The sequence below is a fragment of the Strix uralensis genome, chromosome 7 (assembly GCF_047716275.1).
Source record: "Strix uralensis isolate ZFMK-TIS-50842 chromosome 7, bStrUra1, whole genome shotgun sequence".
In the NCBI taxonomy this organism is placed as follows: domain Eukaryota; kingdom Metazoa; phylum Chordata; class Aves; order Strigiformes; family Strigidae; genus Strix; species Strix uralensis.
This window is the reverse complement of record NC_133978.1, coordinates 10,303,088-10,316,941: the sequence shown is the minus strand read 5'-3', so window position 1 is coordinate 10,316,941 and position 13,854 is coordinate 10,303,088.

Below are 13,854 nucleotides of genomic sequence, written 5' to 3'. Positions count from 1 at the left end.
ACAGGCACTTGTTCCTCAAATTCTTTTCAGCTATCCAATTGCAGATCACCTGGCATAAGCATCCACGGTTTTGTTTCAGATTAACTATCAAGAATATAGTCAGACTTTGATCTCATTTTTTGGACATGTTATCCACAGCATGTCTGTGCTTCTGAAATGGAATTAACCACTTCATCACATGCCGGCATGTAAGCTGAAAAAGAACAGTTTAGGGATCTCTGTCATCTCTATGTGCTGTGAATGATGACATGTGCACAGCAAAAGCAGCAATATAACTAGCACAGGCCCCAGACCTACTTACAGTTGTCTTTCAACAACTTGATGTCTGGCTGAATTTCCTTCAGTTCCTTCTAAACAGTTGCAGATGATGAAAACACATTAATTGCTGTGCTGTACAGTAACTTCAGAATGAAAAGCGCTTGTTCCAAGTGGGAAAGTGTATTCATCAACCACTTGCCACTCAATCTGGTAAGTTTTGTTGGTTGGGTCGGCATTCACTAGCAGCAACATGTTCTCATCAGAACTCCGACTTCAGTGTAATTGCCTGATCCAATCCCATTCCCACAGGAGATGATCAGCTCCTCTCTTGCTAACCGATCTTTTGATCTGGGAGAACTTCTTCAGTGCATGTGACCAGATCAGAAAAAGCTCTCAATCTCTGTACTGGTTAAAGAACTTCCACCGACCACAAGGAAATCATCGCTATGGAAATATGGTATCACAGCAGAACTGACATACAATAGTTCAGTTGTCAAATGTGAAAGAAAGAGAGGTCAGGCAATGGCAGAACTGTCTGTTCTTTGAATTAGAGAGAAAAGTGTCAGCTGAGAAACAGGCTAAAAAAACAGCTAAACCAGGTGGCCTTGCTCTCCCAAAGTCTAATACCAAAGAAAAGTGACCTTGGAACCACTCTAATTCATTAGAGCATGAGGGAATCTCACAAACAAATCAACTGTAAAATAAAAATGCAGGTTTTTTTACTTACAGTGTTATGGGGTGGGCATGGGGTAGGGAGAAGTACTACAGGTGTCTCATACAAAAAAATAAGAAAAGAGAACAGGGTTTTCAGTTCAAAACTATGTGTATACAAAATAAAAGTAACAAGGTAATGGTACTAATTAGAGGCATTTAGGTCCTCATTTTACAAGCTCACAGTCACTGCTTACATCCTGTCAGGTACAATTGGAAGCAAAATATCTGTCTGATATGGGTACTAGGCAGTAGCACACATTTTAAGAACCCCACTCTGCAACTTCCCTTATTGGTTTCCTTTGAGGGAGGAAAAACACAAATTGAAGGACAGCGTTGTACTTCTTAGCAGAGAATGGGTAAAAAGGTGGTGAAAGAAGTAAAGACAGCAGGCTTTCATGATATATGTGCAGAACTAAAGAGGGTCTTGCAGCTCAGATAAAATGAGGAGCTGGGGAAGCCAGGACTTAAACACCTTTTTCAGTCACCAGAAGACCAATGAGTGCTTTACTTTTGATCTGTGAAATGAGCTTATTCTTATTCTTCCTTTTGCATTAATTACAATGTTTTGAGCCTTGGTGTATTCCTCCAGGTAACAGTTGTTGAGAACTGACTGCATGGCAACAAACAGAACTGAGGGACTGCCACAAAACTAACAGAAACAGTCACTTGAATACCTTAGTGAATTCACATCAACAGTATTCACACCCATTTCATGTTTTCTCCAGCTGAACATGCTAGAGAATGTGACTGTTGGCAGGGATCAGGCAAATGAACAGTGAATAATAAGCTCAAATAGAGACTATTCACAGGGACTGAATTTTGAATTTGCATTCAGGTCAGAAATGCCAGTGATAGCAGACTCTGTTCACCCAAGCAGAGACAAGGCACAGGCTGTGGTTTCTCTGTCCACTTTTTGACTTTCAAAACATCCCCTCAGATGGGTACAGACCACACCTTACTTTATTCCCTGAAATTAGAAGATGCAAAACTCCGAGCTGATAGAAGGAAATGATGAAAAGAGACATCTGTCAGAAAGATGACTTGTTTTCAAATGGCCTGTCTACATCTGGTACAGAGCCATCCGTAATGGCGTAAGTGGCCATTAGGAGTGGAAGAGAGCATTTAGAAAGCCGTTGCTAAGAAGCCCTACAATATAGACAAGAAAGAAGCACTTTGTATGCAGCCTCTTCAGTTTACTGCTGTTTTGAAAGGAAGCCAGACTCTCTGTACATGGCACATCTTCATTTGTGTAATGGTAAACTTTATCAATTGTGTCTGCTTCATGCAATTTTAAAACTCAGCTAGAAAAGAAACCAAGAGACTTCATGACTCTCGACCCCTCCTCAATCCCACAAAATTTTGGAAAACAAATGTGCTTTGCAAAGCTCTGTCAGTCCCCCTTAGGCTTCTTAAGTCTCTGCACTTTCCACCATGGTAACTGTCTTTGCTGCTATTTTCAGTGACTAAAGAGAATTCCCTCACTTGAATGCAATGTCACAAGAGATTAATGCAATGTGAGAGCTGGAAGAGAGGAAACTTAGCTTGCCTGGCTTTGTTCAAGGCAATTCAACCAGTTCCTTTGAAACAGCCCTCTAGCACCTAAGCTTTCCCACCACAGAAATTATTCCCTCACTATACTTACCCAGAGATGATACCAAAAGTCTTTCCTAAAAGCATCTAAAATCTTAAGCTGTTTAGAGAACTCTCAGCAAGATCTGACTACTACTCTGCTTTATACTGCGGCTAGCCTGACTTCTTCCCACCTATGTCTAACGCACATGGAAAGCAGAGCAGCATGGGTGCATTGCTCTTACACTGCTTTGCCTGAGAGCTGCAATGATTTACTTTGGCCGGAGGAAAGCTTCATATCCCTCCTGGAGAGGAACCTGGGGTAGGCAGCTGTGGTCTTTTCTCTCCACATAAGCAGGGTTAATTCTCAGTCTGCCAACAAGGGCCCTGAGTTTTCAAAATGGCTCAGACTTTTTAGTACTCACTACTATACCCCTGGGAATTTCAGGTGACCAGCATATTTTTAGATTGGACTCTGATGGTTCCTACCACAACAAAAGCTTCAGGGCTGCATTTATGGCATAAAAACGTCTTGTTATTTTTGAAACAGATTCCCTTTCATTTTAAAGTCACATTCGGAGCAAAAGTAAAGTAGCTGTTTCACAGCAGTATTTTTAAAGTACAAAACGAGCTGCAACCCAGAAAAGGACTTTTTGACCTCGTTTGGAGGGCTGTTAGTACAGGAGTTACAGTTATGCTTTACAGCAAATTACCTCATCACAGGGCAATGGATTGGAGCCTTGGATTAATGATCTGTGTATATGACACTTTCACAGTTGATAATCAAATAAATCTGTGTGTCTTCTAAACAAACATCAAGATTAGGGGCATTTTTTTCAGTGCAGAGGACATTTAACACACCTATGCAATTATGAAGTTGTCCATAACTTTCTTCTTCAGGAACTCCAGCAGTGTGAGGTCCCCAGATCTTGCAAGACTATCTGAGGATGCTGGTTCTTTTCTTCATAGACATACTTCTTATCATGGTTACAAATACATCCTCTCGCTCACTCCTGAACTATTTACTGCACACTGTACTTTCATCTTTCGTGTTAAAAGTGGTGGTGTATGTAATGTGATGTCTCAACATTGCAACCCAAAACAGGGGAAGTCATACTGTAAAAGCATGACAACACCAACAAAAGAGAACAGACTTCTGCTTCTCTGTAAATATCTCATCCATTGTTCTGGCAAGCATGCTGACAAGAAAGGAATGAAATGTCACAGACATCCTCTATCAGATTATGTCTGTTTGACCATTTCATGCCCCCATGAGGCATTGCTATATCTGAGGGGGTTCCTATATTCACTGAAACTAATCAGAGTCTAAACCTTTCCTATGATGCTATTTTTCTTCTTCCTTTACTCACTGTATTTCCCCCCTGTGTACACACACACTTATCTAGTCACATCCTCACTCAGTATAAATCAGCACAACTTCACTGCAAAAGGAGAAAGAATAAAGGTATTCGCATCCACAGCATATGCATGCTGAGAACTTTGAGCAAATTACCTTCATTAAAACATGGGGTTAATTAATCAGTGCACCAATAAATGGTGGAGACATCTCAAACTCCTTTAGGATATATAAATCATTTAGATGTTCAGAAGGGAAAGAAACAGATTATACCAAAGTAGTACAGAGAGGAATGAGAATGAGCAAAATGAATGCAGAGGGTCAGAGTTAACCCATCTAACCTAGGAACTGGATTTTCCTAGTCATCGAAGTTCTTCAAGTGTCCTATATGTCTGCCTCTCTCTGTATCCACAGCATCCTGAGAAGTAAGCTGCCCAGGTCATGTGTGCAGTAGAGCTCACAAACTCAGTAATTTACTGCTTTTTACACCCCAGTATGACTCTCTTCCAATATCCTGTTCTTACCTCATAGCACAGTGACTGAAAAATTTATCTGAAACGTGTCAGATTGAGATTCAACATTCTTCCCTTTCTGCAGGGACTATAAACAAGATCCCAGTTAAATTCCCTAACATTTAAACCAAAATGTATTATCTAACCTCCCTGTTAAAGTTGTAAAATACTCCCTGAATCACAGAAAACAAAAGAAAAAAGAAAATTAATTACTGCATAGCGTGCTGACTGTAACTTCCACCTGGGAGAGGAGAAAAAGCATCTAAATCCAAAGACATTTATTGTGAGATAAATAAGCCTGAAATCTAAGACTTTGCAGTTAAAGAAAGGAGTTAGCTACCACATTACTTCTCGACTCTTACTTACTTGGCCTGAATCGATATTTTGCTGTTCGCTGAAAATCAAAAAACTCAGCAGACTGATGGTAGGGCATTCCACTAGCCCATACAACATGCAGGCTGTGGTCTTGTCAAGATAAGGGCAGTAAAACCATGTCTTACACATCCTGGATATGAGTTCTTAACACTGATGTATTCAGTGGAATCTGAAGAGTAGGAAGAAAATAGTGTTCTTCCTCTTTCACCCACCTAGTGAGGAAGAGCTGCTTTAAGTCCCTGTTTCTAGAAAGATGTTCATCAATGTAAATCCCAAGTTAACTTTAGAGCTAAAGACAAGAACCTGAAAAGGACTTGGTCTGCTCAAAGTAGACACTGCAATATTGAGTTACCGTATTGAATTACCCAGTTTTCCGTAGGTAGCTCAAAGACAATTATTTTCTCTCAGTCAATTAGCTAGCACTTTCTGCATTCACAGCACACAGGTTTACAGGCTTGCTCTCACATCTGACTCAGCTCCCATAATTTTTGTGTTTTCTTCCTGTTCTGCATCTCAGAATCCAGTTTATTTTAAGTCCAGAAATAATCAGAGAATAACAGAACTTCTGGGGGATGCTGTTCCATGCATAGTTTAGCTTCTTGTGTCATTTGGGTGTCCTAGGGGTACAGCATCAACTCTCCAGAAAGAGAGGGAGAGGAAGGGAGACAGAATGGAGGAGTTATGTTTGTGTTTTTATTAGTTATTGTCTTAACTGAAACAGATTAAACACACTAGAATTTTGAGGAACAAGCTTCCCTCCCAGCCTAGTTGGTGAAATATAGCTCCTTTCTGTGGAGACATCATGTCGCATACAGGTACAGACTGGCTAATTTCTCCAGGAGTCTGAAGAGGTTAGAAGAGGGGAAAACACATTTCCTAATTATCTAACACAAAGCGGCATATATAGAGAGAGATTAAATGCTTTGGCTTAGTCTATCATTACCTTGTCATAAAATGCTATTAACCTAATGCTTCATTTGACAGTAACCTTCCAGCAGTATACTCTATTTTGGGGGACACAAGCAATCGGCTCCAAAATACATTCTGCAGTGGAGAAGTGTATGTTGAGGGTTTAAATTATCTGCATATCTTTAATCTTAATCCATGGAGCAATGGAGGATCTGCTAGTTATTTATGGCTGGGCTGGGGTGAGCTGCTGTGAGCAGGGTAATTGAAACAGTATTTCAGCCTGTCTGCCACTGATTTGTGTAATGGCTGCTGTTAGCTATGGCATAATCACAACACTAAATGGAAAATAAAAAATAAAAATGCATTAAACATATGTTTTTATGTTGTGTTTTATGATCACATTTTATTTTTTATTGCACTTCTAAAGTCTGTTGTTCCTTTCTTTCTGAGATCAATTTACTTGCCTGGCAGCAGTTTTCTATATTAAAGCTCAAGAAAGCTGATCTGCTTTCTCTTATTCTCTGGATTAACAGAGCTTTCAGCTTGAGAGCTGCTAAATTCTTAAGACTGAGGGCTGTGACCTCTTTTTAAAGTGGCTGTTACACTAAAGGATCAGTTCATGCAAATCATAATTATCTTTATTTCTTGGAAAGGTGTTATTTTGTTCTTTCTTCAAGCTGCAAAAGTAGCATAAAGAAATCTCAGAAGAATCAGTCTCTATTAATTTTTCAGCAAATATTGTTAATTCTGCAATCTATTACCTGTCATATACTATTTTTGATATTTGACAATTATTTTAGTTAAGTGATCTAGTGCTGCCTCAAATCAGGAGAGACATGGCATGATTTACCATCACGCCCATTATTTCCTTGCCTTTTAAAGGAGAAAGTACTCCCAGGCAATGTGTATTGCCTTTGGACGTTATTTCAAGATGCCTTGTAATTCCTCCACTAAATGATAAACACTGGCTCATGTCCCTACCTTTCCAGTCTTGGTGACTTCTGGGTGTGTCACACCCATCTTGTATTTTAGCGGGAACCTGCTGACCCACAACAGCTTTCCCATCACCCTTCCTGCAACTTGGTATCACAGGCTCCTCTAGTTTATACTTTGTTCCCAGCACCCAAATCTGTAAACTTTTAGTCACTGGATGCAAAATAACAGCCACTGGACAAACACCTTGCTCACCAGATTTCCAAAACCTATCTAAATTCATGTAGTCTCATCCACCTTTAGCAGAGCAGACATCTGGGACCTCTGAGAGGTCTTCCAACTGTAATGTGTGGGCCACCTTGTGCTGGAACAAGGACATGGAAGTCCTGGAGCATATTCCCCAGAGTGATACCTCTAGATCCTGAAAACTCCAGAGCAAACAAAATAGTGTGAGCCACCTTGACACTGCTGGCGCTCACAGAGCAGTCAGCACCACCATGAGGGATTCCAGAAGCCCCAACTCTAGAGCAATGCACTGGTTTTAATGGCAGCAAACCAGGCTCATTTCCAGTAATTCCTGTATGCATTTTATCAGAAGCTCCTCAAAACCGGCAAATTTCTGTGAAGTATGTCAGACTTGACAAATACACTTTCTCCCAAGAAAAATCCACTTCATCAGAGAATTTCCAGCTTCCAGAACCTGGGACAATTCTGGGCCATGTCAGACTGCACTTCCAGGCAGGCCTTAACTGTCAAATATGAGCACACACTACTGCAGTAAGTCTGCACATCCCAGTCACAGAGCCACCTGTACCCCCAGCCTCCACGGTAAGCTCTCAGGCTGCAGTCCTCTTTCCCTCCATCTCTGAATTTTAAATGTTATATCTTCCATTACCTTAGAAGCCATTCAGCCTGGAGCCTTAAAGACTTTTCACAAGCTTAAACTTAAGTCCGCAAACTTAACTCCAACCCAGTTCTGCTCTCCATTCTGACTTCCAGATGTACCTGGAAAGGAAGCAATAGTCTCTTTCAGAATCTCCTTCTAGTATCATAGACATCACTGCTACCAGATTAAAAATGCTCTGAGAGGAAAGGATGGGCTGAACATAAAAAAAAACCACTTATAAACTGGCTGGACTCAGTCTAGTGTATTACACTTTAATACCACCAAGTGACAGATACTTAGAAATATCCTGCAAGGAGCATAACTATGAACTACTAAGTATTAAATCTGCTAATATTTACATAGAAGCATAATAAATGAAGTGCAGCCAGGCCACCTAGCACACAACATTCACACCAACTGCTGGCTAAAGGCAGACGTTATATTCAGTGCCCCTTTGCCATGTTGCTTCCCATACACACATAAACTCCCAAATCTTTTTTATTATGCAAAAAAACCCTCTGGTATTTCCAGAAAGAAATTGAGGAAGTAAATGAAGAAATCGTGCTGGGATGAGGGGTTCAGCCAAATGCATCACAGGGACACGTCGGTCACCAGAACATAGAGAGCAACAAAGATGTTGTCATAAATCTATTAGCAGTGCGTTGTCACTTTTCTCTCTCATGAGATGGCACGTGGATTTTTTTTTTTCCACCCAACAATAACCTTCTAAGAACAGAAACAAAAAGTTTTGTTGCTTGCTACAGGGAAAAATATCATCATCTGCACTATTCCCAGTGAGAAGAGGTCACTTGCTTCCTTGAAAAGATTACAGAAAAGGGAAGAAATCATAGCAAGGGAACTCTCTGATTTATGAGTACCTAGAGACCCACTGAGAAAACCTAATCCCATATAACTGCTGTGCAGAAGCTGAAAGGCAGCCATTTAACCTTTGGTCTGCCACTGCTACACAACTTACAAAAGCATCCATGTGAAGCCTTTAAATGATAGAAGTTACAGTTGCGAGAGACCTATTCTACTACCATGAAGCCTGGCCCACTCACAGTGCCGGAAGGAGTCCCCAGACAGAGGATTCATCAATTACAGCCAATAAATACTTTACAGACACAAAAAATAAGCATAATTCTAAATATGGAGATGATACTCCAGGGCAGCCAGTTCCTCATCTAAGCAGGCAGTACAAATATATTTTTCTATTGTAGAGACACTCACTGCTCCTGACGTGGGCAACTTCTTTTTCATAGTGGAGACGTGCTCTGGGGAGTCTGGGATATAATTTTACAGACATAAAAGCTTGGGTGAATCCTGCCTTAAGGATGTTGTTATCTAATGGTAAATATACTGTATGCAGCTGCAGGGAAGTTGAAATGTTACTTTTCTTAATCTAAAAAAAAGTGTCTGTGACAGAATAGAACTTACAACATTAAAATCAGAGAGATAAAAGTTATTCAGGAATGACAGGCACAAAGGCTCTGACAAGGCTACCAGCACAGAGAGGAAGCACCCATAAGTATAGTGCCCTCATGATGACCTAGACTATCCCCTGCACAATGGATCTCTGCAGGAGCAAACCTTTTCAGGTCACTTGGCAGAGCCTGTCTCAGATGGGTCTTGCTGCAGTTACTGTCCATCTTCAGCAAGTCATCACACAGTAAACTAGGTGTTGGATATGAACCTTTTCAAATGCTTTTCTTTATCAGGACTTGCATTTCCCAGACTGGGCCTCAGTATTTTGTCAGTGTTCCTCAATTCTGTGCTCCTTCTGTTCTCAGTATAATGCAGCTGAGCCCAGCCAGCTGCCACCCCTGCCTCCCACTCTCTCTACTATGCAGTCTGTCTGCAAAGCCAAACAACCTTCTGAGGCATTAAGTACATGCTCTTCCTCAGAAAATTTTAAAAAAATAAAAGGAATTTCTTCTGTTTGACGTCCAGAAAGTCTCACTGCCTCTGGCCTATTTTTTAGCACCGTGTCCATGCTTGTTCCTCACTTCACTGGATATTTCCAAGTTCACGCTGTGCAAGTCTTAGACTCACTCATACCTTGGTTTACATTCATGCACAGCACTCGGAGGAACTGGTGAGAGGAGAAAACATGACAACTCAGTGACTGTTGATTAGTCTCTGATGGATCAGGGCCTGAGGGAAGCTGATGAAAGAGCAATGTGGTTTGCACACCATGCTGCTCAAGCAGTTCGTAAGAGACATCTGTGCCCAGAGAAAGATTCATCCAAGTTCTAGCATATTGCAAAAATTTGAGAAAACGTAAAAATAGAGAAGGGGGTTAGGAGGAAAGTCACAGTGAAATACAAAAGCATTTTTTCTTCTAAAGTGAAGGTGAAAAACTTTCAAAAATTTACTGTGAAATTGCTGAACAGCTGTGGCATCTGATAAATAAGAGATGGACTCCTGGAGGTATACAGCACGCAGATACCCATACATCCTCAATATTATGAGGAATTTTGGGCACTCTTGGGCACTACAAGTCCTCAATACAAATAGCTTGAGAGCTCAGCTGAATACAGGTGAGCTTAAAATATGCTTTAAATCAAATGCTTGCTTACATTCTTTTCTGAATCAGAATCAAAATCCTGTATGTTGGCACAGCCTCAGTTTTACAGATTCAAGAATTACACCAAGGAGATTGAAGTGAGTTTGTAATTTTCAGCAAAAATAACCAAGCTTACAAAGCTACCAAGGGCCACAAACAAGACAGAGAGAAACAAGGCCGAGATTTTTATCTGTCCTTGAATCATGGTAGAGTGCAAAGGAAGAAGCAGAGAAAAATCTTTCTTTCCCCCCCTTTTTTCTTCGTTTGGCAGAACAAGTGGGTGCCTGCAGCTCCATTCAAATCGGATTATCTCACTTTCAGAAATGAATTTGCCAAGGAAACAGCTGCTTATCATGAGGCTGCAAATAGGATGCACTCCAGCCCACCAGCCCCCAGAACCTGGGATGAGCAATTAGAAATGTATAGGTCTAAATGAATGTTTGTTCTTCATCACAGAAGACAAGTATTGATAATTTTTCACTATGCCAGTTCCCTGCTGCTTCCTTTCTCACACTGCATGCTCCAAGGTAAACTATATAATTTGAAAATTATGTCAGTCACATTCTTAATACTCCACTAAAGACATGTGAGGTTCCCTATAAATACTTCTGATCAAACCTTCTAACCTTTCTCTTTAACAAAATAAGAAAATCATGACTCTAATTTGAAATGTAAATTGATGATTCTGCCATTTTTATTTTCATTGTATAGTGACTGCAATTAGCTTGTTTAAAGTAGCAATGACACAGGACATAGCACTGCTCTTGCTTTCTTCATGCTCCTAAAACTAAGTTGATCTTTTTTATCTTTTTTTCTTTCTTTTTTTTTTTTAACAGATAAACCAGATGGAGAGGGCAGATTTAATTTGGGTGACTTTTTATATATCTCCACAGCAATGTCTAAGCATATCAGGCTAAGTGTTCTTGAGGTGTTTTGGCAACAAGATGGAAATACATTTCCTAGTGTGGGCACCCCTGAGTGAACTGAAGAGCAGTGTGTCCCACACCAGAGCTGGAGGGATGGTACAGCAGACTGAAGAATAGCGCTCTCTGATGATTACACAAGGCACAACTTGGGAAATCAGAGGGTGTGTGTATGCAGGCCAGTGTAGAGACATGCAATCTCCCTCTCTGCATGCTCCTAATTGAGGCAAGGCAGCTCCAGTCCAAGGGCCATATGGCTGCATTGCTATGGCACTGTACCAGCGGTAATAAGCTTTGCTGAGAGGCAGATCTATTACCTCAGGCACACCACCGAACTACTGCAGCTGCCAAGCCTCCACACCAGCATGCAGCCAGCTTTAAGCATGGGCAAAAGACATATATGTCTGTACCCAGCCACACAGACATATCCATTACTCAGTGCTTAGTCCTGTTATGTCTGACCACTGGCATATCCCTTACATAAGTAGCATAACCTAAAATATAAAGCTTACTAGTTAAGAAGTGGCATGGCTGTAGCTTGTCTGCAGCTCATTTTGGATTGGGTTTCTTGTCCCCAAGCAGTACTCTGCTATGCCACCCTAACATGCCACCACATGTATCTTCATGCTAAAGCCTGTCACACCCTACAGACAAGCCCTGGCTCTCTGCACAGCCCAGCAAGCACCAAAGAGTCCTTGCTACAGCTACCCTTTGCTGAACAGGCAATGCTCTAGAAAGTGCTGCCAAGAATTATTTACCTTCAAGCTCTTGGAAGCAAGCATTTAGAAGTTTATTTAGATATTTCAAGTAAATTAGATTGTTTTGTTTTTCTGTAAAACTACATAAACTACACAAAATATTTTGATAAGAATATAAGCTAAAAAACCATATAACCTGAATATAGAAGAGTCAAACTACAAGGAGCACTTGTTCCAAGGAGGAATACTGAAAGTGCCTGAAACTTTCTTCAGCACTTACCTGATGCAACTCTATATCCCACAAAACCAGGTCTTTTCAGGGCTGCCTGGAATTAGGATATTAGAAATTTTCACGTAAAAACAGATTTCAAGGGCCACACTGAGGACTGATCTTGAAATATAAAGCAGTCACAGAACACAGACTTGAATGGTAACTTTTAGTGAGCATAGCTTGAAGTTGCTCATGAAAGTGGCCTTAAAGAATATCTTCACCCTGCCATGAACAAGTCACAAGGGCAGTGAAGAAGTGTAATGAATTGGGGAGAAATGAACCTTAGAATTCTAGAAATGTATTGGATTGAGACCTGTAATTCAGTGTCAGGGAGAGGCTTTGTTCCTAAAAGTGCTGATGCAGTGAGGACCATGACCCAGGGATTGCTGAGGTGAAAGAAACACTGCCATCGAATTTGGTAAGTTCTGGACCAATAATCAACCCTTTTCAGCAGACCAGTGTCTGGTATTCAGATGATGGATTACATGACTTTCATGTTGCTAAAAGACCTGCGTGGTCCCTTCTGTTTCAGGCTGACAGGACTAAGGATTGATGAAGTCTGGAGCAGAGCTCCCACTGGTGAAATCAAGCAGCCTTCATCTCCCTTCCTCCCAGAATGAGTCAGGAATTTTGTTTGTTTGTTTGTTTTGCAGCACTCAACACCACCAAGAAAAAGAAGAGCATGAAAAAAAAATAAGCAACAAATTATACTTTGGCTTTGCGATTTAAATACTGAAATGAAACATGGGAAAAATTAGAGGGCACAGCAAGCCACTGCATTTGCTTCAACTTTTGAGTGTTGCTGTTAATCTCCCTGCATAAGCAGCCATCAAAGATGCTCAGTGTTCACTGGCTTGCCACAGCCCTCATCCTTGCTGAGCTCATGGCTGGATGTTGTCAGGTTTTTTAGTCCCCCCCACCAAGCACAGAGCATCCACTGCTTTTGCTGGGGCAGTTACCTTTCTGCATTCTGGCAAGTCTGAAGGGAAGGCAAGGAAAGGCAAAACTAATTCCTGTTGCTACTTCGCAGTTCAGGAAGCATGAAGTATTTATCAGTTTGAGAGAGCCAATTACTTTGCCACTCTCAATAGCAACCTGTTAGATGAGTGCTGCTACTCCTAGCAGTGTAAGGGAGCTGCAGAGCTGGAGAAGGGTCACTTCGCTCATTGCTTGCTCAGCTCCTGTTTTGTGTGACTAATATAACTATGCAAATAGATCCCAGAAGAAATTAGAGCAACACTCCGTTTGTGCTATGGGTGGGTGTCTCCAGACACACATCGCTGCCTTATTCCTGAATCACAGGATTAATGAAGATACGCCTAAGAGTCTGAAGGTGAATCGGGAACAGACATATCGATTTTGCAAACTGCTGAACTGAACTCTAGATTAAATGTGAGCCCTGGAGATAAGTAAAGTAGACCTTAAAGCTGTAACACCCTACTGCCCCTCCCAGTCTTCAATTTCTCTTTCTCTCCTCCTCTGCAACAGATTGATATGAATTACTCAGGAATAATCACTACCTCCCCTGGGGTTCAGCTTTCAACTGACAGAGGAGAGCTTATTGCTGTCCTGTTAGTAAATTGTCCTGTTTCTTTCTTCTAGATTTTCAACTATTTGCACTGCACTTTAAGGACAGGATATCAGGTTCCTAATAGCACAAATTCTTCTCTCATTTTATAATCATCAGGAAAAAATGTAGCAATCAATAAACATATTCAATAAACTTTGTGTATGTATAAGATTCTGCACATGACTTTACATAAGTCACTGAATTTTTTATGCTTCTGTTCCCAGTCTGTTCTGAGAAATGATAGTTCTCTCTCTTCTTTCTACTTCTTTTGTTTAGTTAGACTGCAACCACTTCAGGACAAGGTGCCTAAAGC